Source organism: Bos taurus, chromosome 5 (assembly GCF_002263795.3).
Source record: "Bos taurus isolate L1 Dominette 01449 registration number 42190680 breed Hereford chromosome 5, ARS-UCD2.0, whole genome shotgun sequence".
Lineage (NCBI taxonomy): Eukaryota > Metazoa > Chordata > Mammalia > Artiodactyla > Bovidae > Bos > Bos taurus.
In genome coordinates, this window is record NC_037332.1 from 118,056,228 (window position 1) to 118,083,037 (window position 26,810).

The 26,810-nt window shown below is 50.4% G+C and overlaps 1 long non-coding RNA gene across 3 annotated transcripts; it reads right to left on the reverse strand.

Moving 5' to 3' along the window:
- Nucleotides 1-729: 729 nt before the first annotated feature.
- Nucleotides 730-26,810, reverse strand: LOC101904776 (uncharacterized). Of its 3 annotated transcripts, none has more exons than XR_009494721.1 (7): nt 26,511-26,810; nt 23,781-23,923; nt 14,610-14,685; nt 13,555-13,727; nt 11,982-12,067; nt 9,361-9,413; nt 730-8,622 (listed from the first exon to the last, which is right to left on the reverse strand). It is a non-coding gene; the product is annotated as an uncharacterized lncRNA (long non-coding RNA). The 3 variants fall into 3 exon arrangements; XR_001500438.3 differs by having other exon boundaries at nt 14,663-14,790; XR_003034900.2 differs by having other exon boundaries at nt 14,610-14,790.

Genomic DNA, 26,810 nt, shown 5'->3' on the forward strand with positions numbered 1-26,810 from the left:
CAACGCTATGAGAAGATCAGTATCAGGCAGATCATCGTCGCTGATGGCAGTTCGACAAAAATGCATTGCCAAATGATTTGTGGGTGAAGGGAAATATGTGAGTGGAAAGGAGAACATACTCGAAGCTAAAAGAGTAATGAAAGTCCTCCTTATCACAACCTGCGTGGTGCTGCTACAGCAGGACTTGGGAGGAGATTTATACCTTCACGTGAACAAGTTCGACAAAGGAAAAACGTTAAAATTAATGACTGCTGTGTCCTCCTGAAAAATGAGAGAAAGAACATGATAAATCCAAAGAAGGTAGAAAGGGGAAATAACTTTCCTGAATATGTAGACGTGCATGGACAGCGGGCCTGCGGTGTCCTTATGGGGACATGGTGGGAGGCGCCTGGAGTTTGCAGGCTTGGCCTCTGCAGACCACGGCACTGACCTTGAGACGGAACAAGGCACCCTGGGATGCACAGACCTCCGGCAGGTGAGCAGGGACCTTCTTGTCATTTGACACATTTGACACAGATTCTATATTTGAAAAGCAGATGAATTCTGCATACCCAACAAAACCCTGCTGTTAGGGATCAAATTTTGTGTCCCCAAAAGGTATGCTTGGAGCCCTGACCCCAGGCACTGCTGAAGGTGCCTCACTTGGCAACCGAGCCTTTACAAGGGAAACCAAGCTACACTGGGATCATGAGGGTGAACCCTAATGCCCTAGGACTGTGTCCTGAGAAAAGGGAATTTGGACACAGACAGGGAAGAAGGTGAGGATGGAGAACAGCAGGGATGCGTCTATGAGCTGAAACGTACCCACAATTGTTGGAAGCGTGGAGGCTGGGAGGAGGCAGAAAGGACCCTACCCCCTAGGGTTTTGGAGGGCATGGGGTCCTCCCGACACCTGGAGTTTGGATTTCTAGCCCCTGGAACCATGGGATAAGACATTTTGTTGTTCTAAGCTGCCCGTTCATGGTGTTTTGTTTCAGCAGCCCTGGTGAATAACACACCTGCTCACTCTAATTTGTGGTTGTCAAACCAGGGGGCAGAGTGTGCTCTGTGGCTCTTGATGAGGCCCCTCTTTTCTGGAGTTTAGGACATCTGTAGGGCTGAGGACAAAGGATGACCTCACCCCCTCACCCCTGCTTTACTGCTCTCGGAATTTTAACACGATGCACCTTCTACTCATCTCCCTGGTCATTTTTCTTTCCAGCTGTGACGTGAGCACTACCAGGGCCATCTGTCCCCTCTCTACCTGAACCCCAGTGTCTGAAGCAGGCCTGGAACCTGGTGAGAACCCATAAACGGTGGAGAAAGAACGGTAACAAGAATGAATGTGAATGTATTTCAAACTCTCTTTAAAAAAAAATTAAAATACAGTAATTACAAAGATCACATGGCACAATAAACATTCAAAGTTAGCTAAGAGACAAATGACAAAAAAATAATGAGAAAGTCCTCCACATACCAGATGCGTGCTACACAGCCACTGTTATTACCAAAATTCCGAAATGGCCTAAAAATAGGCACAGAGAGAAGTGAGTGGGCTAGAAGGATATTCAGAAATAGAACACAGTATTTTGAGGAATTTAATATGAAACCAGGAAAATCCTTTAAATCGGTATAAAAATGATGGTTTATCATCCAAATAGAAGGAAATAAAGCTGAGCTCTCCCTCCACACCATACAGAAAAATAAATTAAAATGAAAAAAGAAACCCTCAGGATAAAATTTTGGAAACTACACTTATACATCTTCAGTGTTAGGGCATCAATAAAGTCTTTCCCCTAAAAAATTAAATCTAGCAATAAGAACAAAGTGAATTCCGCTGTGGAACAAAAAAGAGAGAAAAGAGACCTGTTAATTTGCTGTGTTGGGAGGTTTAATGAGAGAAGGGCACTAGCAGCCCGCACTCCAGTTCTTGCATTCTTGGCCCAGAGATAGAATGTCCTCGGGAACATGAGGACTTCGGTCCATCACACGTGAGGACTCAGGTCGTAGCCTCTCCGTAGGATGTTGTCCACAGGTGCTGAGTGCTCGTGGTCAGAGCGGGCAGGATCAGGCCCACCCAGGCCAGTCTCGCCTCTGCCCTTTTGAGGTTTTTGCACCCATTTGCTCTTGGCCAAGGGACAAGTTCAGACCTCCACCTGGCTCACCTGCAGGGGGACCTGGTCCCAACACAGTGATGTCCATAGCCAGGTCCAAATCCTCTGCTGTGTCCAGCAGAGACACAGCTGCCACGCTCCACTCCCCCCTCCCCCGACTAACACATCAAACTCAGATGACCCGTCTTCCAGTGGCTTCTTTGAGAGGTGTGAGAATTTATTTACAATTGGCTCAATTCCTCTTCCTTTATAGGGAGAAAATATTGACTGTTCTACAAATCAATATCTTTTCCTTTCTAGGTTGTGCGGATCGGCACCAAATTATCTCAGTTTTGTGACACACTTTGATAATCGACACTTGCCACCCCGGCTCCAAGCACATCAATGTGACCTTAGCTTTGATTTTCCAGTGGAAGGAAACCAGCATTATTCTGCAGAATAAATTTTCCATGTCTAGGCTCATGATTCCTTTACCTTTCTCACCCTTCAGGGAGCTATAAATCCATGAGCTGAATTTTAAAATTGTATCAACACAATTAAATGGGGTGTTTCTTAATGTGCCTGTAATCTTTCCTTTTCAGAGTCAAGCCCACTAAAGTAATTTCAGTAAAAAGTATTTCCACCATATATAAAATTACTGTGGAGATTGTAACGTGAGCCCAAGAGCCCATCTTTCAGATGTGATTGATGCTATCATGACGCCATCTTTCCTTCATGTCACAGAGACGAGTCTTATCAAACACACTGTATTATCCTCACCCTCGTTGTGATTCAAGTTAGGGAGAGGTTTGGCATTCAGATGGCTGGAACAGAAGTGGCAGCTTTATTACACCTAAAAGCTGGGTTGGAAGAGCTAACAGAGCAGGTGATCATATACGTGGGTTTGCTGATGCTCCCTGGATCAGCTGAAGTCCATGCAGTGGCCTAGCACTCGGCCATGAAAAGGAGTGAAGGAGTGATGCTCGTTATGAATCCCACACGGATGAATCCTGAGCACAGTACACTAAGTAAGGAAGACAGTCACCAAAGGTTGCATAGCATACAACTCTAATTATACAAAATGTCCAGAAGGCGCAGACGCGCACAGAGAGTAGACACGGTGGTTGCCGCGGGTTGGGGTTGGGCGAGAAGGCAGAGCAATGGCCAATGGGCACAGAGTTCCCTTTGGAGGTGATGAGAATGCTCTAAAGGAGGTAGTGGTGATGGTTACATACTCTGAAAATTTACTAAAACCCACTGAACTGTAGATATTAAAGGAGTGATCTTTTTGTCGTATCTCAACAAAGTTGTTTTAAAAAAAGGCTGTGACTACATTGTTCAAGCTGGTGTAGGTGCCCTTCAGAAGCAGAAATGTGACTATTGGGGAAATTCAGTGACTCACAGAAAAGTGTATCGACTCTGTAAGGTGACTCACACTGGAGCAGATTATATGACTTCTGGTCATGATGAAGGACATGATGCTGGACTAATCCTCCCATCTATAAATCTGTTATAAACTTTAGACCAACTGTAAAGATAAGTATCTAGATAATTATAAAGACAACCATTTTAACAACAGTTCAGTTCAGCCACTCAGTCGTGTTTGACTCTTTGTGACTCCATGGACTGCAACACGCCAGGCTCCCCTGTCCATCACCAACTCCGGGAGCCTACTCAACTTATGTCCACTGAGTCAGTGATGCCATACAACCATCTCATCCTCTGTCGTCCCCTTCTCCTCCTGCCTTCAATCTTTCCCAGCATCAGGGTCTTTTCCAGTGAGTCAGCTCTTCACATCAGGTGGCCAAAGGGTTGGAGCTTCAGCCTCAGCATCAGTCTTTCCAATGAATATTCAGGACTGATTTCCTTTAGGATTGACTGGTTTGATCTTTGTAGTCCAAGGGACATACAATGATCTATTTTGATGTTTATACCATATATGCAAATGATATATACAAAAATAAGAACACAATAGGCAGGAAGGCTGGACAGAAGGCTCTTGCATACTTTAATTCAGATGCTGCTGCTGCTGAGTCGCTTCAGTCGTGTCCGACTCTATGTGACCCCATAGACGGCAGCCCACCAGGCTGCCCCGTCCCTGGGATTCTCCAGGCAAGAGTACTGGAGTGGGGTGCCATTGCCTTCTCCGTTAATTCAAATAAATTATGATAAATTAAAAATGAGTATTGCAATCTCTAGAGCAAGCAGTAAGAGAGAAAAAAACAGGTATGACAGAAAGCCAATTGAGGGCATAGAATAGAATACAGAAATAAATGTATATTTGACTAAACCAAAGGAAACAGGAAAGAAGGGAACAAGAAGCAGAGAGCAGGGGGAGACAGAGAGCAATAGCAAGACGGAGCACACAGCCAAACACGTTTACAGCTACATTAAATGTAAACGGACCAAAGAACCAATCACAGTCTGCCAGACCAGATAAACGGGCAAGACACGCAGGCGGCCTGCAAGAGGGACTCGCCAAGTGAAAAGACACAGACAGGCTGAAGGAGGACGGCAGAAGGCCTGACACGCAAGCCATAAGCAAGAGATCTCTGTGCCACGACATTCGTATCAGGCAGGGCAGACTTCAGAAGAGGGGATGTTATAGGAGTGGAGAGGCTTGTTTCATACTGGAAACAGGAAACATTCATTAAGACTTTGAATAACGGAAACCAAAATCTGGTGTGCATGCCTCTAACGCCAGATCTTCAAAATAAGTGAGGAAAAAATGGACAGAATGCAAGAGCGAAAAAGACAGCTCCGAGACTAACACCTCGTCTCAGCAACTGATAGAGTAAAACTGAACAGACGGTGAAGACAGAGAAGGCCTGAGCAGGACGATCACCCCAAACCCGAGTGACGTTTGTAGGGTCTGCACCCAGCAACAGCAAAGCACACTCCCCTCTCAAGTGTGCAGAACACATTCACCAACATAGACCTGATGCAGACCCATAAACTCGTCACAAAAATTTCAATCGAATCAAATCCTGCAGAGTTTATCTGATGAAAACTAAGTCAAATTAAAATCCCTAGTGATACCATATCTAGAAAAATCAGCAAACATTGTTAAAATGGAAATTTCCTCTTGTTGATCTATAAATATAAAGTAATCCCAGCTGGGAATTCCCTGGAGGACCAGTGATTCCAGGCTTTCATTGCTGACATCCTGAGTTCAATCCCCGGCCAGGGAACAAAGATCCCACAGGCTGTGCTGTGCAGCCAAATAAAAAATAAAGTAATTACAATCAATATTTTAAACAGAAATTGACAGGCTGAAGCCAGACTGCATGTAGAAATATAAAGGTCTATGTAGCTGGTGAAATTAAAAAAAAAATAACACATTTGGAGGATTTTTATACTATCTTACTTCAAAATTTAGTATAAAGCTACAGTCATCAGGACAATGCGATTCAGGTTCACGCAGAGACCCATAGATGGAAAAACAGAACGGAGAGCAGGCACAGACCCACATGCATTCTGTCAGTTGGTTTTTGGCAAAGCTGCTATTGAAGAGTTTCATATTGATCATTAATTCTAACATAACTGGAATTACTGTTTATAGAAAAGTAAGATCATTGCTCTTTTTTCTCAATTATCTTTTTTCCATTATCCTTGAGCACCTCAATGCAAAATCCAAACTTCTTGCAAATATATATGTATTTCATTTTAATGTATTGCTTTTTTTCTAATGAAAGAAATAAATGCTTACATCATGGACTCGATGGATGTGAGTTTGAGTGAACTCCGGGAGATGGTGATGGACAGGGAGGCCTGGCGTGGTGCGCTTCATGGGGTCGCAAAGAGTCGGACACGACTGAGCGACTGAACTGAACTGAACTGAACTGAACTGCAAATGTAAAAAGAGTGATGATAATGATGCTACTACTGATGCTGTCTCATAATACAGCTGGTCCATCCTGCCTCGGTCCATACTGGGCCAGCGGGGATGGCTGGAAGGTCTCCATGCAGACACCCGTGGGTGCAGCCCCCCTATTTTCTCGAGAACCAGTATCCTAGGGTCTCAGTGTTCTCCATTGCGTTCTCTTCAACTGGCTGTCAAAATGGCAAAAAAGGAAGGAGCGCAGATTGTAGAGTGTCAGGGAGGGGCCGGCACTCAATCGCACGGCCCACTGATCACAAGAGGGGCTGGGAACACAAGCTCGTGGAGGGACAGAAGGAGATGAACAGGCAGAGGGGACACATGGAAGTCCACCCTGGCACAGGACGCTGCGTGAGAGGGTGCCCTGTGCCAGGCTCCACGCGCAGACTGATTTGTGTCACACTCACAGTAGCCCCCAGGATGGAGCCAGCACCAGGGCTTTCACGGGAATGCAGACTGAAGCAACAGAGCCAGGATCAGGCGGTGGCTGGAAGGGCTCAGAGGCACGAAGCAGAGCCTGGTGGTCACTGGGCTGGGAAGGAGGGGCCGGTGTGGGGGAGAAGACCCCAGAGTGGCTTCCAGGCTGAGGTCGGTGGTCCCACCAGTGACATGGGGCCACAGGGGAAGACAGACTTGGGGGAGCTGGGCCAAGAGTTGTGAAACGTCCCATTCCTATCCCAGCTGCCTCCCCAGAAGTTCCCTACATTCTGGAGGGTAGGAAGCACTCAGCTCCAACCCCGGCTCTGCTGGTGCCTGGACTGAGTCTGGCATACCGCAGGGTGGCCCTGGGCCTCAGTAATCAGGGTGGCGGCCTCCCTACGTCATGGTGCCGGGATCAGTGACTTGGACAGAGGGGCTCGAACCATGGCCAGGACAGGCCCAGGGTAGATGCTCTCGTTACCACGGCACGGCCTCCATCTGCTTCCCAGTGCCATCTGACTCTGGTGCCAGCTTTCCTTCTGTGCAGACCTCCACGTCTTTACTCCCCCAGGACCCCTTCCTCAGGGTGCCCCCTGCCCTCTCCCACCCTCCTCGTACTAAGCCATTTCTCAGCATCTTCAAGACACAGCAAGGTTCCAAGATCCTCAGGGCACCCCGACTGCTGCCTCCCCCAGGCCCATCCTGGGAGCTCCCAGGCCTCCCTGACCTTGAGCGTCTGCTTCCGTCACAGGCAGAAGATTGACCTAGAAGTAGAGGGTGCGGGGAGTGCTGAGGGCAGCTCTCTGGTTGGGTCCCGTCTCAGCATCCCTGACTCACCGCCTTCACATCAAGCCTTGGCCGCCAGCTTCCTGGTCCCGATGCTGACCTGGTCCAGGAAGAAGGCAGGATGGAAAACTACCAGCTGTTGTCCTGGGGCCACGTGAGAGGCGTTGTGTCCAAATGCTCCCAAGACATCTGGCTCCCTGATTCCTGTAAGAATGAGCTAAATGCTTAAGACAGGACATGCCGTCCTGACAGGCTGATTTGCCATTTATTTGAATGTAAAAATAACCGGACAATCACAATTTCTGCCTTGAATCTTTCTCATGCAGCAGGAAATAAAATGATGTGTTATAATAAAGATTGCATTTTTTTGTGTCTGTGGCTCCTCTGAAGCACGAACACATTTGAGAGCAATTTCTTTAAGAAAATCAAAAGATAAATCATGGCCAAAATACCTCGCAGCTCTTAAGACAGACGTGAGATTAAAACTTTGTTAGATTTCGGAGTGCAGGCTCTGGGACTCACTTTACATTTATCATCTATGTATTGACACTTTGCCTTGTTGACAGAGCATCTCAGGTGGGGACAGACACGCCAGAAAAACTCTGTGCCTGGTGAAGACCGATCCCTGGACTCTAGCAGGAGATGCATGACTCAGGCCAGGACTGGCCTTGGTGGGATCCAGGCCAGTTCCTCAGGCAGTGCTGTCAGCCCAAGATAAGAGCTGCTAACAGTGAAGCCCAGAGCCGCTGGCCTGTGCCTGCCTCTCAGGTCAGACGTGCCTTTGATGGGTCACTGTGGACATCCCCCTGCCTCCAGACTTCCAACCGAACCATTGAGGGCAAGGGCAATTCTACACCTTTCCTCAAAACGACAAGGCTCCATCCCCCAAGACACACGGTCCACACTCAGGGGCAGAGAACAGAAATCCCTCTGCAAACGGACCCGTTGGCCTCGTCCAATCTGTCTCTCACTATGCAACCCCAGCAAGACAGCTCTCAGGAGCGTAGAGAGAGAGATGTTTGAAAAGCCTGGTCCTCAGTTCAGCCCAAAGCCCACCTGACTGGGCTGCAATTCCAGGGCGAAGTGGCAATCATGGGCATGCTTCCCCCGTGTGGCACGCGCCCTCTGCGAGGACGAGCGGGTGGGGCACAGGCCCCAGGCACCCTTCACATCGCAGCTTGCACATCGCAGCTTGCACATCGCAGGTCCTTGAGGAGTGCTTCTCAGATGATGGCTTTTAGGGAGGCACTGAATGCAGTGAAAAGCAGTCAGTTCCCTCAGAAACACCGCACACACAGCAATCAGACAAACTCAGAACGTCAAGGCAGTGCATTGGAAACCGACCTGACGTTGTTTGGTCGATGATAACCACTTACCTGGGAACTGGGCAAGAACGTCAAGGGTGATTCAGCCCATCAAGCGATGAGAGACAACAGGTCTTAATGGTTCTCCAACCAAGAGCAGCTGTGAGAAGGAAATGCATGTTTGTGTTGAGGAATTGCTGTTTCATTAGCTGCAAGTGTTGGACTCGACCAGAGCTTAGCTGGGCCACCCCCATCGTGGATGGGAGGGGGCAAGGTGTGGGGAGCAGTGGGCTCAGGGCAAAGTAGTCTTGGGGTTTTAGGATCAAACAGTCTCTTTTTTTCTTTATCATAAACTGTATTTTTCTTGGTGGAGAGAACAGAAACATTGGAAATGGGAGACCTTGGCTCCATGTGTTGGCATTTGAAGCAAGTGGTGCTTGCTTGGACGTGCTTTGACATATTTCATCTTCAACAGCAGCCTTGTGGACGGGAGGTACTGTCACCCCTCCGATGTGGGGAGGGGGCTGCTGATGGCCCCTCGAGGGGCGTCCTGCGTCCGCGCCCTGGGGGGTGACTTCCGTGGCACCCCTGTCCTGACTCTGAAACCCCCATGTGATGCCCACATCCAGCAGACACCAGCTCGCCTGGTGCAGTGGAGGCTGCGTGGGACACCTGGGTTTCCGCTCTCCTACCGGCTCCTGTCGGGGCCACGGGGAGGGCCGGGCCACCTGCCAGGGTGTGTGACACAGGGAACACGGCTTTCCTGGAGCCCCCAGCCAGGGACTAGGCTTTGACGCTTCTGACCCGGCCCCGGGCTGGCTCTGCCTGACCCCATCCTCTCAGTGCTGGTGCCCAGCAAATCCGATCACCCTGACCTTGGCGGGGGTCATTCTCGTACCTTTCCCCTTCCAGTCCTCTGGCGCTCCCTGGAAGGAGCGAGTGCAGCAGAACCTGGGGGGAGAGGAAGGCGAGGTTCAGGACAAGCCCTCGGGCAGGTCCCGGCCTGTCCTGCAGTGGGACCCGTTCGCCCACCACACAGGCCCGTCTCCCCTCCAGCTCCCACCTGCTTCCTTTTCAGACGCTGGCAGAAACCCTGTAGTCACTGATTCCCCCGTCAAGGAAAATGTCGCCGGGTTGGACAATTTCCCTGCTTTCCCCCCAGTTTCTCACCAGCGATGACTCAGGCATGGAGCCCACCACCATCAGCGCAGTGGGCGTCCGGGGAGCCAGGCTGCCAGCTGCAGCTAGGATGGTGCCGGTTCAGCGACATCCGCCCTGCAGGCCGGCTACAGGGAGGTCTGGGGGACGTCGCTCAATTGCCCTCCCGCCCTGTGTTACCCTTTGGAACTGTCACCAGCTTGGCCATCTTCAAGGTAAGTGAGCAGCGATGCTCCAGAGACGCAGTGGTCAGGGGCACTGAGCCTCCCACCAGGGCCCCTGCCTGTTCTGGGCTCTGACCCAACTGCCACAGCTGGGGAGGTCCCTCCAGCCCACTCAAGCTGTCCACCTCCTCCCTGGAGGACAACGCCACCACCTGCTCCAGCCAGATCTGTCAGGGCCACTGGGGAGCAGGCACTCGGGCCTCCAGCCGGCTCCCCTGCCTGGTGGGGACCTGGTGGGGGTCTGGTAACTATTAACACGTGATGGAGTAAGAGGACAAATGGGCTTTGCTTTATTTCACTGGAAGTGTGATGGAAACGGACACCTTCCCAAGGGTGATCCGGGGCTGGCTCACACTGGCTTACGAGAGAAGGTTGTTAATTTTTCAGGCGTGTTATGAGCTGGTTGCTTAGATGTAGGTGCAGCGGGTTCCCTCGGAGCCTGTACACACGAGTTTGCTTGTTTAGAACAAGAGTCTTGGAGATGTATTAAGTTAAGGCTCCTGAGAGAGGTCATGCTAGATTTGGGCGGGTGGTGGGCTCATAAGATAAAGGCAGAAAGAGACTTGAAATTCAGATGCTCAGGGGAGGAGACCACATGCAGAGATGGAGCCCCATAAGCCGGAGGGGCAGGCAGGATTCCCGCCATGGCGGGGAGGACGGGGGCGGGGCGGGGCCCCACCGACACTGTGAGCCAATCAAAGTCTGCTGCTTTAAGCCACCCTGCCTCTTGTCATTTGTTAAGGCAGCCCTAGGAAACTAAGGGAGAAGGCGATGGCACCCCACTCCAGTGCTTTTGCCTGGAAAATCCCATGGACGGAGGAGCCTAGCGGGCTGCAGTCCATGGGGTCGCTAGAGTTGGACACGACTGAGCGACTTCACTTTCACTTTTCACTTTCATGCATTGGAGAAGGAAATGGCAACCCACTCCAGTGTTCTTGCCTGGAGAATCCCAGGGACGGGGGAGCCTGGTGGGCTGCCGTCTATGGGGTCGCACAGAGTCAGACACGACTGGAGCGACTTAGCAGCAGCAGGAAGCTAAGACAATAGGCATTGCTTCCCCAGTGGCTCAGCGGTAAAGAATCTGCCTTCAATGCTGGAGTCGCAGGAGACTTGAGTTCGATCCCTAGGTCGGAAAGATCCCCTGGAGGAGGACATAGCACCCTGCTCTGGTGTTCTTGCCTGGAGAACCACGGACAGAGGGGCCTGGCGGGCCACAGTCCATCTGGTGGCAGAGTCGGACACGACTGAAGCAACTTAGCATGCCTATGTGCAAACTTACTGTCAGGTACATCAGATAAGGACAGTGCATACTTAACAGCTCCGCCTAATAGCTTACTCAGTATACCCAGCACCTCCTAACAGCTTCGCTGCATCTCAGTGGGATTTTCACTCCTGAACTCTTGTTTACATCTGTTTTTCCTGCGCGGTGGATCGCAGTGTAACCATATGGACGCAGCATCACTTCCAAACACTGCCCCCCTTCCCGTTCCAGGAAATCACATTTTTCTTCTTTTACTTTTTATTTTGTATTAGAGTCTAGCCAACTAACAATGTTGTGATAGTTTCAGGTGGGCAGCAAAGGGACTCAGGCATACATACACACGTATCCATCCTCCCCTAAATTCCCCTTCCATCCGGACTATCACATAAAAGTGAGCAGAGTTCTCTATGCTGTATGGTAGATCCTTGTTGGTAATCCCTCTTAAATATAGCCGTGTGCACATGTCCGTACCGAACTCCCTGACTATCCCTTCCCCCCCGTCCTTACTTACTGGCAGTCATAAGAATGGAGTCAGGTTTGTATTTTGAAATCTGCTGTGGTGTGAATATTCACACCATGGAAATTGACAAATGCCATGGATCCAGGCGGCTTGCCATTTTGTGGTCTGTTTAGAAGAACGATGGAGAGAACGCCCAGGGTTCAGAGGAGTGAGAAAAACTGTGTGTGATCATAGCTGCTGTGCAGAGCATCGCAAGGAAGACGAAGAAAGATCCCTCCCGTACCTGAGCACGACCCTCCAGCTTTACAAACGAGGCCCTCCGGTCACTGGCCGGTGGTCTTAGTTGCCGAGCTTTTATCTTATGTATTACTCACAATGCAAACGGAAATATCAGCCAGCTTTCCTCCCCGACCTACTCTCATTCATCTGCTGCAGTTCTAGTTGGCTCCTTATACAAGACCGGCAAGAGTTGGTGAAAGCCTTCCATGAGAATTGACTGTCCCTGTGGAATTTATAATAAAGGAAACTGTGGTTTATTATTATTAGCTCCTTCTGGGCCACCATCTTCTCTATAAGTAAAACTTGACAAGAAACCAACGCCCCGGACCCGAAGTACCTGGCTCCGGCTATAGCTCACTTTAAAGGGAGCTTTGACTTGAAATTTCTTGGGATTAAGTGGAAAAAGCAATCTTAAAACTTCAAGAGATTGATTTACGGGAGTGCTTTATCACTCCATCCCACCTGGCATCCCCACTAAGCCCCCGTGATGGCCCGGCAACGCTGTCCTCACTGCAGAGTGAGGGATAAATTGGACAGCGAGCAGAAGGATCTCGGAAGGCATCAGAGCGCTGCCCGCTCCAGACGGCACGTGGGACTGGATTCCAGGGGTCTCAGCACCCAAGCTCCTTCTGCCAGATCACCTCCTTCATCCTGACCACGTCACCCAAGCTCCTTCTGCCAGATCACCTCCTTCATCCTGACCACGTCACCCAAGCTCCTTCTGCCAGATCACCTCCTTCATCCTGACCACGTCCCCCCGACCCACACACTCGCTGTCCCTCCAGGTAGTAGATGAGTCTCTGCATCAGAAGGACTGTGAGCAAATGGATGCTCAGGCATTTTTATTGAAACCTCATGAGAACTGGCACAGAGCGAAGAGCAACAGGCACCAGACACAAAAGAGGGTGAGGAGTGAAGAGCGAGGGCTCGCTTTTGTCCTCCTCCACGCGGGAGAGGCCCAGGGCAGGGCGTGGGAGGCCTGCTCCCGCTTGCGGGCAGACACAGGGGAGCTGAGCCCGGAGCAGGGCCGTGGCCCTCCCTCGGGATGCCCAGACCTGGCCCGACCTGCACGAACGGCCAGGGACCAAACGCAATACCGACAGCGAGCTGTGCGTGTGCGTCAGGCCAGATGGCGTGGGCGCCTCTGCACACGGGGGCCAGGTGCCCAGCTGGCCTGGTCCACGCTGACTCACGCCCGCGGCCCCAGCCAGGGACTTAGGGCGTCTCTCTTGGTCTCCACGCACTCTGGTTGGAAGGATCAACCCTTTGTTCTGTGTTCATGCCTTGCCGGCGACCCTTCCCGGACACTCCTCCCCTTGGCGACCCTTCCCTGACACTCCTCCCCTCGGTGACCCTTCCCGGACACTCCTCCCCTCGGCGACCCTCCCCTGACACTCCTCCCCTTGGCGTTTTCCTTCTGGGTTCGCCTCCCTCACTCTTGATCATCCTCCACTCAGCCTCCAGTTTTGGTCGTATTTCCTCTGTGCGATCCATCTAGACAGCCTCAACTGTCCTTCTTCTGTATTCCCATAGTGCCCAAAATTCACCAACCACGTGCCTGAGCATGACGTCAGCAGCCCCTGCTGTGCCCCACTCCCCTGACCTGGATCTTGGATGCCCGGCCCCGTGCCTTCCTGTACCTGAGCCCACAACGCCACGCCTCCCCTCCCTGGTGCCCTGCAAGTGTTTATTAGAATTACACAAACAAACCTTGAAAACGACTATGATCCGAATGAATTCCAGGGAGAAATGATGAAAGCGGCGGGGCTGCAGGTGGACCCGGGAGGGATAAGGGCTTTGTATCTGAATTAAGCATAGCTGCTTTGAGGAGGCTGTGCTTCCAGAAAGGAGACAGGGGACACATTTGTCTCTAATTTTGGTTCCTGAGAAATAAATTGAGGCAATTATTACTTCAGGTTTGCTCCTCAATATCCACCCATCTTCTTTAAATCCCATATTAATACAACCTGCACTAAAGACATTTCAAAAGTCACAACAGATCATGCTTTCTTTTTTTTTCCTAACTGAGGGTATATTTGATGCATGTAACCCAACATCAGAGTTCAAATCTCCCTGAAGGACCAGGCAGCCAGGTTCCAATTTATTCTGAGAACTCGCCCTGGTGAATAGGTGAGGATACAGCTTACCTTGGACCAAAGTCCAGAGAGGTACGAGCTCTCGGGAAGAAGGTCCTGGCCATCCCCAGGGGCTGAAACACAAGGCTTTTGTGAGCAAGGGGCATGCACCTGAGTGGTGAGCAGTCCCTGCCACCAGCCTGAAGTCTGTGTGTTCAGCAAAGCACAAGAACTGCCACTGTCTGGGAACCAACTTTGGGGTTTCAACAGACTACACTGTGTCTATTATTCCCTCGGTGCAGCAGCCGCCTTGCACTGTGTAAACGCGAGTGTGAGAGTTAGAACTCCGGGTGCTCTCACTGTCCTTCCCTCAACCCCAGGTCCGGGGCTGGACACTGGGGACCACGATGCCTGCAGTCACTGCCCTGCGACCGTGTGAGGGATGCTCAATTCCTGCAGCTTTGGAAAGGACCGCGTGCAGTGGGCCACAGCGGAGGCCCTGGTTCAGCCGAGAGGGACAGAGACCGTAGGTGAGCTTTGTGGAGGGGACAGCGCAGTTAGTGACATCACCACGTATCCTCCCAGCAAACTCTGGGGAAAATGTGCGCAAGACGCTGGCCCTGCCCTTGTTCAGCCCCTGTGACAGGTTCCCAAAGATGTCCACCATCAGGCCCAGGTCCCCATCTTTACCAAATGACATCTTGAAGATGTCTCATCCCACTCTTGACCACAGGGCTCCTCACCATCCACGTTGACTCCGTTGTGTCTGAAATATAAAGCCATGTTCAGAGTAGCTTGATGGAATGGGTCTTCTGAGTTGCCCTCAGACACAAAAATCTCCCAGACTCTGGGTAAATTACAGTATATATACCTAAAAAAAAAAAAGGTTTGGCTCGAAACACTGAAATTACCTATGAAGAAGAAATAAATCAGAACATATCAAAACCATAAAAGTTGGGAGAAGAACACGGTGCAGCCACAACGGTGGGGCTGCTCTGGAGGGACAGCTGATACTGATCAAGAAGCTAGAAGCTGGGGGTCAATGTCAGCTTGGGGTGTCAGGAATAGGATGTGGTCCCTGTTTAGTGTTGGAGCTAAGCTGAGATTTCTCCATGAAGTCAGGTTCTTGGGGGTCTATGTCTCCTGAAAAAGGTGGGGTGGGACCTACCTGAAAACCAAGGGAAGTGCCGTAGACTCTGTCTTCTCTGCTACAGTCCCAGGTGGGAAAAAACAGTGCCAATAACAATTGTCTCCATCGATTACCTGTGGTTACCCCCCTGTTCTCACAGCACCCTGAAGTTCAACTTTCCAATAACAATTGTCTCCATCGATTACCTGTGGTTACCCCCCTGTTCTCACAGCACTCTGAAGTTCAACTTTGCCTCCACTGTCACAGACTCTGGCTAAAGAATTACAGAGATCTCCTTCTGGTACCTGGTAGTAACAGAACAACTTTTTTCTGGATAAGTAAATCCTCAATTCAGATCTCTCAGAATGACCACAGGTTAAATTCAGCCAAGCACAAAGGTGAAACAAAATTTAACTAAAAATAATATAAAATAAAACGCACCCCCAAACCCAAAGAAGAAACCACCAAAATTAAGAGGCAGCATAAAAAGAGAGATTTGACATTTAACTGTTAGAAGAGTGTGAAATAATTCTATATGGAAATTTTAAAAATTGAAATATGACATAAGAAAATGAGTAAGAAGTGGTAGACCACAAAAATGACCAGACTTCATAAAGAAGTAATAAAGCTTCTGGAAATTAAAACACAATGGCTAAAATGAGCAGCACAATAGCTGAGTTACAAAGCAGATGAGACAGCTAAGAAATAAATCCAAGAACTGGAAGACAAATCAGATAAAATTACCAGAATGTGGCAGACTGAAAGATGAGATGAAATGTATGACTGAAGTGAAGAAATACAGGGAAAAAGACAAGAAAGTCTCATGTGCATGCAACCAGAATTCCAGCGAAAGAGGCTGGGGCAGGAAGAAAGAAAATGAATGTTAATGGCTGGTTATTTTTTCAGGACTGAGGAAAGGCATGAATCCACAGATATAAAAAGCAAAACACGCAACCAGAAGGACATGTGGAAAGGAAGTTACACCTGGATTCATTGTCACGGAACTGCCTGAAGCACAAAGTTCTTACAGACCTCTACAGAGAAAAGGCAGTTCCCCTCGGAGAGATGAACCGTTGCGTTGACAGCAGACCCTAATAGCAACCATAGTAAAGCTGTGTGGTAACACATTCAAGATGCTAAGGAAAAGTCATGGTTAGTGCAGCAGTCTGTACAGTAAAAATACTAGAGGGGGGTAAAAAAATTCTCAAAAGGAAAACATCAACAGATCCTCAGCAAAAAAAATCTTCTAAAAGATGTACTTCAGAAAGAAAATGACCCCAGAATAAAAAATGAGATGTAAGAAGAAATTTTGGCAAAAACAGTACTGAAGGATGAAAGAGGGGCAAGGTGCAGGAATAGATGCTGACCACACATGAGACGTGGGTAACTGAACAGAGGATGACGCAGAATTGTGAGATTTGGCAATACTATGTATATGCTTTTAGATATAGAACAATAACAGTTGGTCTACTAAAAGGACTAAAAGGACCTTTCAGGTGGGGTTGAGGTGAGGTGAGCATAACGCAGAAGTGAACGGGCCTGGAGGAACACACGGCCCTGCCGGGCACTAATTTCACAGGGACTCCCCCCGGCATCTTCGTCTAATTCTCTCATCCACTTACACCCAGGTCTCTTAAAATAGATTTCACTGCTCAATCTCTCATTTCAGATCTCTGATACATTAATGCAATTAACTTGATAAATAAAAAATAGCTTATCAGAACTTCCCTGATGGTCTAGTGATTAAGAATCTGCCTGCCAGTTCAGGGCACACAGGTTCAATCCCGAGTCTAGGAAGACGCGCATACTACTAAGCCCGTGAGCCGCATACTACTAAGCCCGTGAGCCACAGCTACCATGCACTCTAGAGCCCACGCTCCACAGAAAGAGAAGCCACCACAGCGCGGAGCACACACACTGCAACTAGGCAAATACATGAATAGCAGTTTCAGAATGATTTATCAAAACAAAAACCTCGTTCCTTTAAGAGGGGGACACTGACAACCTTCCAATGAAAAGATGCCTCCAAGCCTAGATCTGCCAGAGATTAGGAATACACATTCTGCCAGATTAGCATGATCTGGATACTCAAACAGGACATTAACACAGTTAAGGAGGAGAGCATGGTGTTATTGAAATTGATTCATATTAATGAAGGAATGAAATTTGACACCAATCCTGATGGAAACTAAAACCAAACAACACTTTCTTATGGAATAGAGGTGATTCGATAAATTAAGGTCTACGGACTTCCCTGGTGGCTCAGCTGGCAAAGAATCTGCCTGCAATGCAGGAGACCCAGGTTCAATCCCTGGGTCTGGAAGATCCCCATGAGAAGGGAAGGGCGACCGACTCCAGTATTCTTGCCCAGAGAATCCGACAGACAGAGTAGCCTAGAGGGCTACAGTCCACGGGGTCACAAAGAGTCAGACACAACTGAACGACTAACACTTTCACTTCCACTTCAGTGAGAATATCGAAACTTTGCTAGAGATATTAAATTAGGGGATTTAACGCAGGGGTTGTTGATTTGCTGAAGGCTTGTATAGCTTCCCTGGTAGCTCAGACAGTAAAGCGTCTGCCTACAATGCGGGAGACCCAGATTCGATCCCTACGTCAAAAACATCCGGTGGAGAAGGAGATGGCAACCCACTCCAGTGCTCTCGCCTGGAAAATCTCATGGACCGAGGAGCCTGGTAGGTTACAGTCCACGGGGTTGCAAAGAGTCGGACACGACTGAGCAGCTTCACTTTCACTTTCTGTACTTGTTTAATGAGGTACCCACAAGGCCATACATTCTAGGAACCGGTATAACCAGCGGGCTGGGCCAACTCAAATATAATAATATTGAGAACTGACATCACAGCCAGGCCTGAACGTAGTGGCTCAGAAGGTCATCCCCCTGCACACACACACACAGACACCGTTTGGCTGGGGCTTGGCTGTCATGTGGGAGTTACACAGCTGGTGCTCAGGGAATGGCTAACTAGGCATGGCTCATCTCAGGGGTCCTGGAGGAGCCGGGGCTGGGGTCACCCAGGGAGATGGCTGTCAAGCTGTAGGGTCTGGATTTCTGTTCCAGCTGCCTCGCTAACAGGGGCTGGAAACAGGACGAAAGCCTCCTCTCGCCTCCTTCTGCTTCCATCTCCCATCAGACCTTCCCAAGAGCAGAGCCTAATGAGATGCTGGCTGGCAAGGGAGTCTGGGAGGTTGGATTCACAGACGCCCGGCCCTGGCATTCCAGCGAGGGAGCAGGGGCAGGCTCTCAGCCGAGTGGTAACAGGCAGATCCTCGGCACAGGACGCAGGACCACGGCTTCCAGGACGGCTCCTGCATCCTAACAAATGCGGAAACATTTAAAGCATGAGCAAGCGGGAGGGATAATGGGGAGGTTGGGATGGACATATACCCACTACTGTGTGCGCTCAGTCAGTTCCGTCGTGTCCGACTCTGCAACCCCAAGCCTGTAGCCCGCCAGGCTCCCCTGTCCGTGGGATTTCCCAGGCAAGAACACTGGAGCAGGTTGCCATTTCCTTCTCCAGCCACCATGTATAAAATAGATAACTAATAAGGACCTACTGTACAGCACAGGGAACCCTACTCAATACTCTCTAATGATCTATACGGGAAAAGAATCTAAAAAAGAATGGGTATATGTGTATGCGATTCACTCTGATGTACAGCATCAACTAATACAATGTTATAAATCAAATATACTCCAGTTAAAACTTTTAAAAGAATAACATCATGAATAAGAAGCAATAATTTTTGTATCATTATTTGTGAGCTGTTCTAGACAGCTTCATAAAATAAAGTAAAAAAAAAATCAGAAAATGGAAAGGGAAATCTTATCATTATTTGGAGGTATTAATATTTATTATTGTATATATTAAATAGACAGACTTCTTGAAATATTCTCCAAAAAAGTGATTAAAATCAGTATGCATTTAGTAAAGCACTAGCTGTAAGATCAATAAATACAAAAGCACACATACTGTGTTATAATTCATCAATATTTGAAATGTCACTTTTACAGATTTTTCAGCAACGACAACGCAAGGTACACAGGCAGCAATTACTGAAACACGTGCCAAAGCTCACACGAGGAAAATTGCACATCTTTACTGAAAAGCATAAACACACTGAAATATATTTCATATTTATGGTGAGGAAGATTCAATATTCAAAGATGTCAAACCTGCCTACACCGAGTCAGAGATTCAGGGAAAATTCCAGTGCTGGTCTCTGTAGAATCTGACAAGATAATTCTAACATTTATATGGAGGAGCAAAGGGCCACGGCGAGCCAACATGCTCCTGAAGCCTACTCCGTGAGTCATAAATCCACGTTCACGATCGGAGCAGGGTGTCGGTGCAAGGACAGGAAAGAGAGACTTATGGAACGGAATAGGAAATCCAAAGAAGGGATAAAGTGCAGGACGGCGCTGCAGACCAGCAGGAAGAGAAGAGCCATTCGATGCGTGATTCGGGGCAGCTACTTATCCACACGGACCAAAAAAAATTGCATCCTACATTACCATGTTAAAAGCATCAATTATAGATTGTTTAAAGAATTAAAAGCAAGAAGCATGGCTATGAATATTTTAAAAGATGGCATTATAGGAATCCTCGGGTTGCTTAAACAAGACACAAAAGCACTAACCATAAAGCATCTTAGAAACAGAAGCCTTTGTTTATGAAATGGCATCATTAAAAAGTAAGGAAATAGCCACACAAAATGCAATAAGATATTTATAATGCATTTAATCGAGGACGAATTAGTATATCCAGAATTACAGTCTCTTATAAACCTTTAAGAAAAAGGCATGTCAACCAGTGGAAAGGGAAGACAATATATAAAAACATTTTTCACAAAATAGAAAACATTGACAGTTAATAAATGTTTTAAATGATGGTCAAACTCATCACTAATAAAAGAATGCAAATCAAAATTGCATTCAGATTGGTTTCACCCACCAGAGTGGTTAAAATTTAAGAAGCAGACAAGATTAAAATGAAAAAGGCAGCCGCTACCGAGTGTTGGTGAGAATGAGAGTATCCCCCCGCTGATGGCAGGTCTTGTGAACCGGGATAATGATACTGGAACACAGAACTCGTGATCCAAAAGTGTGCTGCACTTGTGCCTTTCCTGAGATCGGTAATTCCACTTCCGGGCACAGTCCGCAGAGGATCGTTTGTGTGTAAATGCCGGGTGTGGGGCAGGGAAAGCGTGAGCATGACTGTTCATAGTTCCACTGTGTCCAGTGACAGGAGGGGCTACAGTCCAGCAAGGAGGAACCAGAGAGCAGTGTGATCAGCCAGGATGCTTCCTTCAGTGAAAGAAACAGAAACCTCTCAAATACAGAGGATGGGATGAGACGATAGTGAGAAATGATACCATGCAAATGAAGTCCCCAAATTGAAAACTTCACAATATATTTTAGGGATATCCCCAAATAGAGAGAAATGCCATTGGAAAAAGCAGACCTTGTATATGGGAGCTCCACAGTGGGGATTGCCTTTGACAGATGTCCTGAGGAGGCTCCCTGGTGGTGCTCAGTGTCTCTACCTGCATGGCAGGTGCCTTGGTGTTTCAGCTCAGTTCAGTCCCTAGTCGTGTCTGACTCTTTTTGACCCCATGGTCTGCAGCACGCCGGGGTTCCCTGTCCATCACCAACTCCTGGAGCTTACTCAAACTCATGTTCATCGAGTCGGTGATGCCATCCAACCATCTCATCCTCTGTCGTCCCCTTCTCCTCCTGCCTTCAATAATTCCTAGCATCAGGGTCTTTTCAAATGAGTCAGCTCTTCACATCAGGTGGCCAAAGTATTGAAGCCACTTCAGCATCAGTCCTTCCAATGAACACCCAGGACTGATCTCCTTTAGGATGGACTGGTTTGATCTCCTTGCAGTCTAACGGACTCTCAAGAGTCTCTTCTCCAACACCACAGTTCAAAAGCATCAATTCTTCAGCACTCAGCTTTCTTTATGGTCCAACTCTCATATCCCTATATGACTACTAGAAACATTGGTGTTGATTTTATTCTAATTTTACCAGATATACTGTGGGTGTACACGCATGGATTTTTAAATGCGATGGGTGTAGCATTTTGTAATAAAAACAGACTCACAACAAGTGAAACAGATACTCGACCAGAGCTAATACTTGTGGTCGCCTTCCCTGTGTGGGCTTCCCTGCTGGCTCAGTTGGTACAGAATCTGCCTGCAATGCAGGAGACCTCGGTTCAGTGTTGGAAAGATCCTCTGGAGAAGGGAAAGGCTCCCTGCTCTAGCATTCTGCCCTGGAGAGTTCCACGGACTGGATGGTCCACGGGGTCGCAAAGAGTCGGACACGACTGAGCGGCTTTCACTTTGGTTCTGACCTTTGCTTCCCTCTTTGAGCCCCAGGAGGGAAGCAGCGCTGATGCTTATACTTTCAGATAAGAAAACTGAGGCTCCAGCTTGAACGTAGAGGCTACAGGTTTGCTGCAGAGCCCTGACCTTGACCACGACTCTCTACTGTGTCTGTCTAGAATTAAATGGGCCATTCGTGGAGACATGGATGAACCTCGAGGGTGTCTTACAGAGTAAGGTAAGTCAGAAGGAGAAAGCAAATATGTTTATTCAGGCGTATGTGTGGACTCTAGAAAAATGGTATGCTGCTGCTAATTCGCTCCAGTCGTGTCCGACTCTGTGCGACCCCATAGCCGGCAGCCCACCAGGCTCCCCCGTCCCTGGGATTCTCCAGGCAAGAACACTGGAGTGGGTTGCCATTTCCTTCTCCAATGCGTGAAAGTGAAAAGTGAAAGTGAAGTTGCTCAGTCGTGTCCGACTCTTAGTGACCCCATGGACTGCAGCCCACCAGGCTCCCCCGTCCCTGGGATTCTCCAGGCAAGAACACTGGAGTGGGGTGCCATTGCCTTCTCTGAGAAAAATGGTATAGACGATCTTATTTGCAAACCAGAAACTAGAGACACAGATGTAGAGAGCAAACGTATGGACACCAAGGGGGAAAGGTGGGTGGGATGAACTGGAGATTGGATTGACATACACACCCACCTTACATAAAGTGGATGACGAATGGGAACCTACTGTACACCACCGGGGACTTTGCTCAAGGCTCTCGGGTAACCTAAATGGGAAGAGAATACAAAAGAAGAGGGGCTATATGTATACTTAAGGCTGATTCCTTTGCTATACAGCAGAGACTGCCCAGCAGCGTAATGCAACTATACTTCCATAAAAATTAATTTTAAACAAGATAATTAAAGGGGATGGTGCCAAGGCCCCCTGAGAAGATATGCGAGTTCCTGGAAGTGGGGAAACTAGCCAGTCCTGTGCCAGCCCTGGGGGGCCACAGAAAGTGTGACAGCCCCCTCCGGAGGAAGCCAGAGGCAGCCCCGAAGGGGATGGGAGCGAGGCAACTCAATTCTGCTACACGAGAAGTCCGCTGATGGGGGAGGCCGGGGGGTCTGGGCCAGCCCCGGAAAGGCTGGGTCAATGAATAAGCGTCACGATAACTGAGGTCAGTTGAGGGCTTAATTGCCTCTATCAGCCCCTTCTCTTTAACCAGCTTTGAGGCTTCCAATTGGCTGGTGAACTCTCGAGGAGAGAACAGTGCTTCCTCTTCTTAATCCACACACCGTTTAGCCAAGGTCCGAAACACAGGGCACGCCTGAGGACGCAGGGCCAGGAATGGAGAGAAAAGTTTGCAGGTCCCAGGCCACTAGGAGCTGGAGGTGCGCGTGTAGACAGCCCCTGACTTTCTGCGCCTCATTCCGAGTCTACAGAGTGAGGGCCGTGGGCAGGCACCCCCGGAGGACCCACTCAGCTTTAGCACGTGTGAGTGGGGGAGTCCCACCCACTTGGATGGAGGCTTCCCAGGTGGCACCTGCCAAAGAACCCACCTGCCAGTGCAGGAGATGCAAGAGACACAAATTCAGTCCTGGGTGAGTAAGAGCCCCTGGAGGAGGAAATGGCAACCCACTCCAGTATTCTTGCCTGGAAAGTTCAACAGACAGAAGCGCCTGGTGGGGTACAGCCCATGAGGTCACAGAGTCGGACATGACTGAACTACTGAGCACACGCATACTTGGATGGGCCACAAACATGGATGGGCCGCACCCTGGACGGGCCGCACCCTGTGGGACCAGGCGCCTGGAGGGACCAGCCACCTTTAAACACCTGCTCCTTGCTGTCCAAAGTGAGACGCGTGGACCAGTGGCATCAGTGACGTGTGAGAGCTTGTAAATGAAGAGTCTCAGTCCCCAGACCTGCTGGGCCCCACCTGCGTGTGACCAGCATCCCCAGGTCATCCACACCCACAGCCAAGTTCCAAGAGCCCTGCGTCCTGTCCCTGTGCATGCTGTGGGCTCAGTCACTCAGTCGTGTCCGATTCTTGTGACCCCATGGACGTAGCCCGCCAGGCTCCTCTGTCCATGGGATTCTCCAGGCAAGAGCACTGGAGTGGGTTGCCATGACCTCCTCCAGGGAATTTTCCCAACCCAGGGATCAAACCTGCATCTCCTGCATTGCAGGCAGATTCTGTATCACTGAGACACCGGCAAAGCCCCATCCTGTCTGTGGGACTTGCCAAAATTCCTGTAAGAATCGATCCATGGCTGTTGAATAGACGAGTCCAGGACTCCTGCTATCTGATCCTGATTTGCTAAGCCTGCCTTAACAAACTGCCACAGACGTGGGGAATTAAACTACAGAGTTTATTCTCTCACCGTTCTGGAGGCCAGGAGTCCAAGCTGAAGGCGCCGGCAGAGCTGATTCCTTCTGAGCGCCTCCCTGGAGCTTGCAGACGGCTGTCTTCTGCCTGTGTGCCCACGTGGACTTCCTTTTGTGTCTCCCTGTGTCCAAACACTCCCTTTTTAGAAAGACATCAGTCTAGTTGGACAAAGGGCCCACCCTCTGCCGGATGACCTCATCTTAACGTATTATGTCTGCAGTGACCTGTTTCCAAATAAGGTCACATTCTGGGGTGCTGGGAGGTAAGCCTTTGATACATGAATTCTGGGAAGTTCAATTCATAGTGGGACCAAGGAACCCGGGTTTTTACAAAGTGTCCCCAGGGATTTGGAGGCACAGCCAGGTTTGGGGACCCCTGGGCTCTGCCGCTAAGCTGGGCGCACTGCCTGGGGGTGGAGTGTGTGGGCGGAGGGGCTGCAGGCACGGGAGGCTTGTCTCCAAGGCCCTGGCTTGCAGCCCCTTCCACAGCCTTGACACACCGTCAGTCTCTCAGCCCCTGGGGGTGCTAAGTGCCCTCCTCGCCTCCCTTCTCCACGCTTCTATTCCTCCCCAGAGGGGTCCCAGGGGGCCTTCCGGTTGCTGGTGTCTGTGTGGGAAGGCACAGCCCTGCAGCCTGGCCTCCAGGGCTCAGAAGGTGAGGGGCCGCAAGCAGGAGCATCCTGGTGGCCTCCGTCCCCACGTGGGATCTCTGCCCCGCTTCCGGTTGCTTGCTTTCCTCCTGGGATGCCATCACAGCTGTAGAGTCCTGATGTCTCTGGGAGCTGAGTGGACCTCCTGTGCAGGATGAGGTCTCCTCTGTCAGGAACAGGGCTCCTCTCGCAGCAGGGACAGCTGGTCAGCAGAAGGGGCACAGAGTCTGTGCTCACACCTCGGTCCGGAGGAGCTCAGCACGCCCTGGTCATCTGGGAGGCGGCACCCAGCGTACGGGCAGTTCTTGGGGCTTAACTCAGAGTGCGAGGACCCCACCAGGGCCGTCCAAGCCCCCTGCAGCTGCCGGATACTTGAGGGAAATACATGCGTCCCCTCTGCCGTGCCCCCTCTGGGGGCAGCCCCCCTGCTGGTCTTTGCCCCTCTAATCTCTCAGCCTTGGTATGAAATTGCAGATGCCCTCGTTGAATTGCATTGGCCAAGCACATCAGTTCCTTGACCGAAATATTTTAGCAGCCCTTAGGCAGTGTTTAGAGTTCAGTGACACCCAGAGATGTGTGTACACACAACTGTAATCTAGATGAAGATTTGGGAGCCAGGCTTCCGGGCTGTGCTCCCTGCACCTCCAGAGCTCTGGGCTGGGAAGTTCCCCGTCTTCTCCACCGGGACACGTGGCCTGGGGTCCCCGCACCGCTGGCAAAGGAAAGCTTTCAGGCAGTGGACGGGTTCACTGTGGGCAGAGGGATGAGGGGAAAAGAGCTCACGGACTGAGAAACAAGGCTTTAAAATCATTCTCGAGAAGCAGGAGTGACAAGGCCGATTACAGCCGATCCTCATCTAATCACCGCAGCAGCCCTGCGGGGCCTGCGCCTGAACATGCGGGCTGTCCATTCATTGTGGAGCGCGTGCCAGGGGAGCGGGGCCTCGTTTCTGGGACAACCATCAGTAATCGAGACCTCGATTAGAGGCGGATCCTCCGCTTCTGTGGTCCTGGACAGTGGGCACCGTGCTCTGCTCCGAGCGTTCCAGGCTGTGGTCTGCCCTGGGCAGCCACCCTGAGGGCCCCGGGCTGAAAACCCAGGCACCCTCTTCCCAGGTGTCTCGGTTAAGCAGTTTTCAGAGGGTGCGTGTGGAGGGGCAGTGCGCTCCGTTCCGTCTGCAGGGAGATCGTGCGGGGTGGTGACTGTGGGCTCCAAGCTGCAGTGTGGGCAGAGGGGACAGCGCCCACCCCACGGGCTAACGTGGTGCCAGCAGGCAGGCTGGACGAGCAGGCAGGAACACGCACCACCAGCCAACCCCAGGCTTCCCCGTGCCCTGGAGGCTGGGCGGCACTCAGGAAGGCCGAGTCTGACAGTGAGGCCTCCCCGACCCTTCCATCACCGGCCCTCCCAGGTCAGCAGCGAAACGGAACAACGACCCCCATTCCTTCCACTCCAAGTGTCGACATTAGCTTTTCAGCTTCTTCAGCTGAAAGACGATGAGATGGGGGCTGAAGACCAAGCATCTCGGCAGTGTCCCGAGTGTAGGCTGATGACATCAGTGTAGACTGATGGCCGGTCACAGGCACTGGGGGGGCAGGGCTCCCCACCTCCCGACAGGTGATCTAGCAGAGGCGTGCGGACGGCCGCTCCCGGCCCCACGCAGGCTGAGAGGAGTCCAGGCTCCTTGAGACTGGGTCCTTGTTACCCTCAGGCTCTGTGCCCCATGCCTGCTGGGCAGGAAGGGGCGAGCTGTGATACGTTTTTTAGTGGCTGAGCAAACACCCGCAACTGATTGTGGCCAAGTCTCTAATTTTAGCACAGTGGTCCCTTAGTGACCCCTCTGAGTCAGTAAAGGCCTGACTCTGGGAGGAGAAGCCGGGCGCGAACCTCAAGGGGATACAAAATCAGATTCAGCCCCGGACCGTCGCCCGGGGAACCACAGACACACCTCGGCAGGGAGGCCAGCACCCAGCGGTGTGTCTGTTACGGCCCGCTGGTCGAAACCTTCCCCTTGCTTTCTGTGTGGCTCCACCTCCCAGGCCAAGTCTGGAAATCCAGGAGGAAGATGGCACTCACCACTCAACACTCCGGAGACGGGAGTGTTCTGAGAGAAGGAATCCACGGACGGCTGCCAAGAAGTGGGGGCGTCTGAACTCCCGGGCTGTTGAGCAGGCCAGCCGCCCTGCGGGCCCTGCAGGCCCATCTGGCTGTGGAGGTGCCGTGTCTCACTGGGCCCTTGATCTGACGCTCATGGAGGGGGCCTCGGTCAGAGGAAGCTGGCGCATCGGTGGTCCATTTCGGTCTCCTACCAGGGCCGGGATGCCACTCTGCCGTGGAGAAGCTGTGTCTGCATACATGCAAGCTTTCAGGACCTGA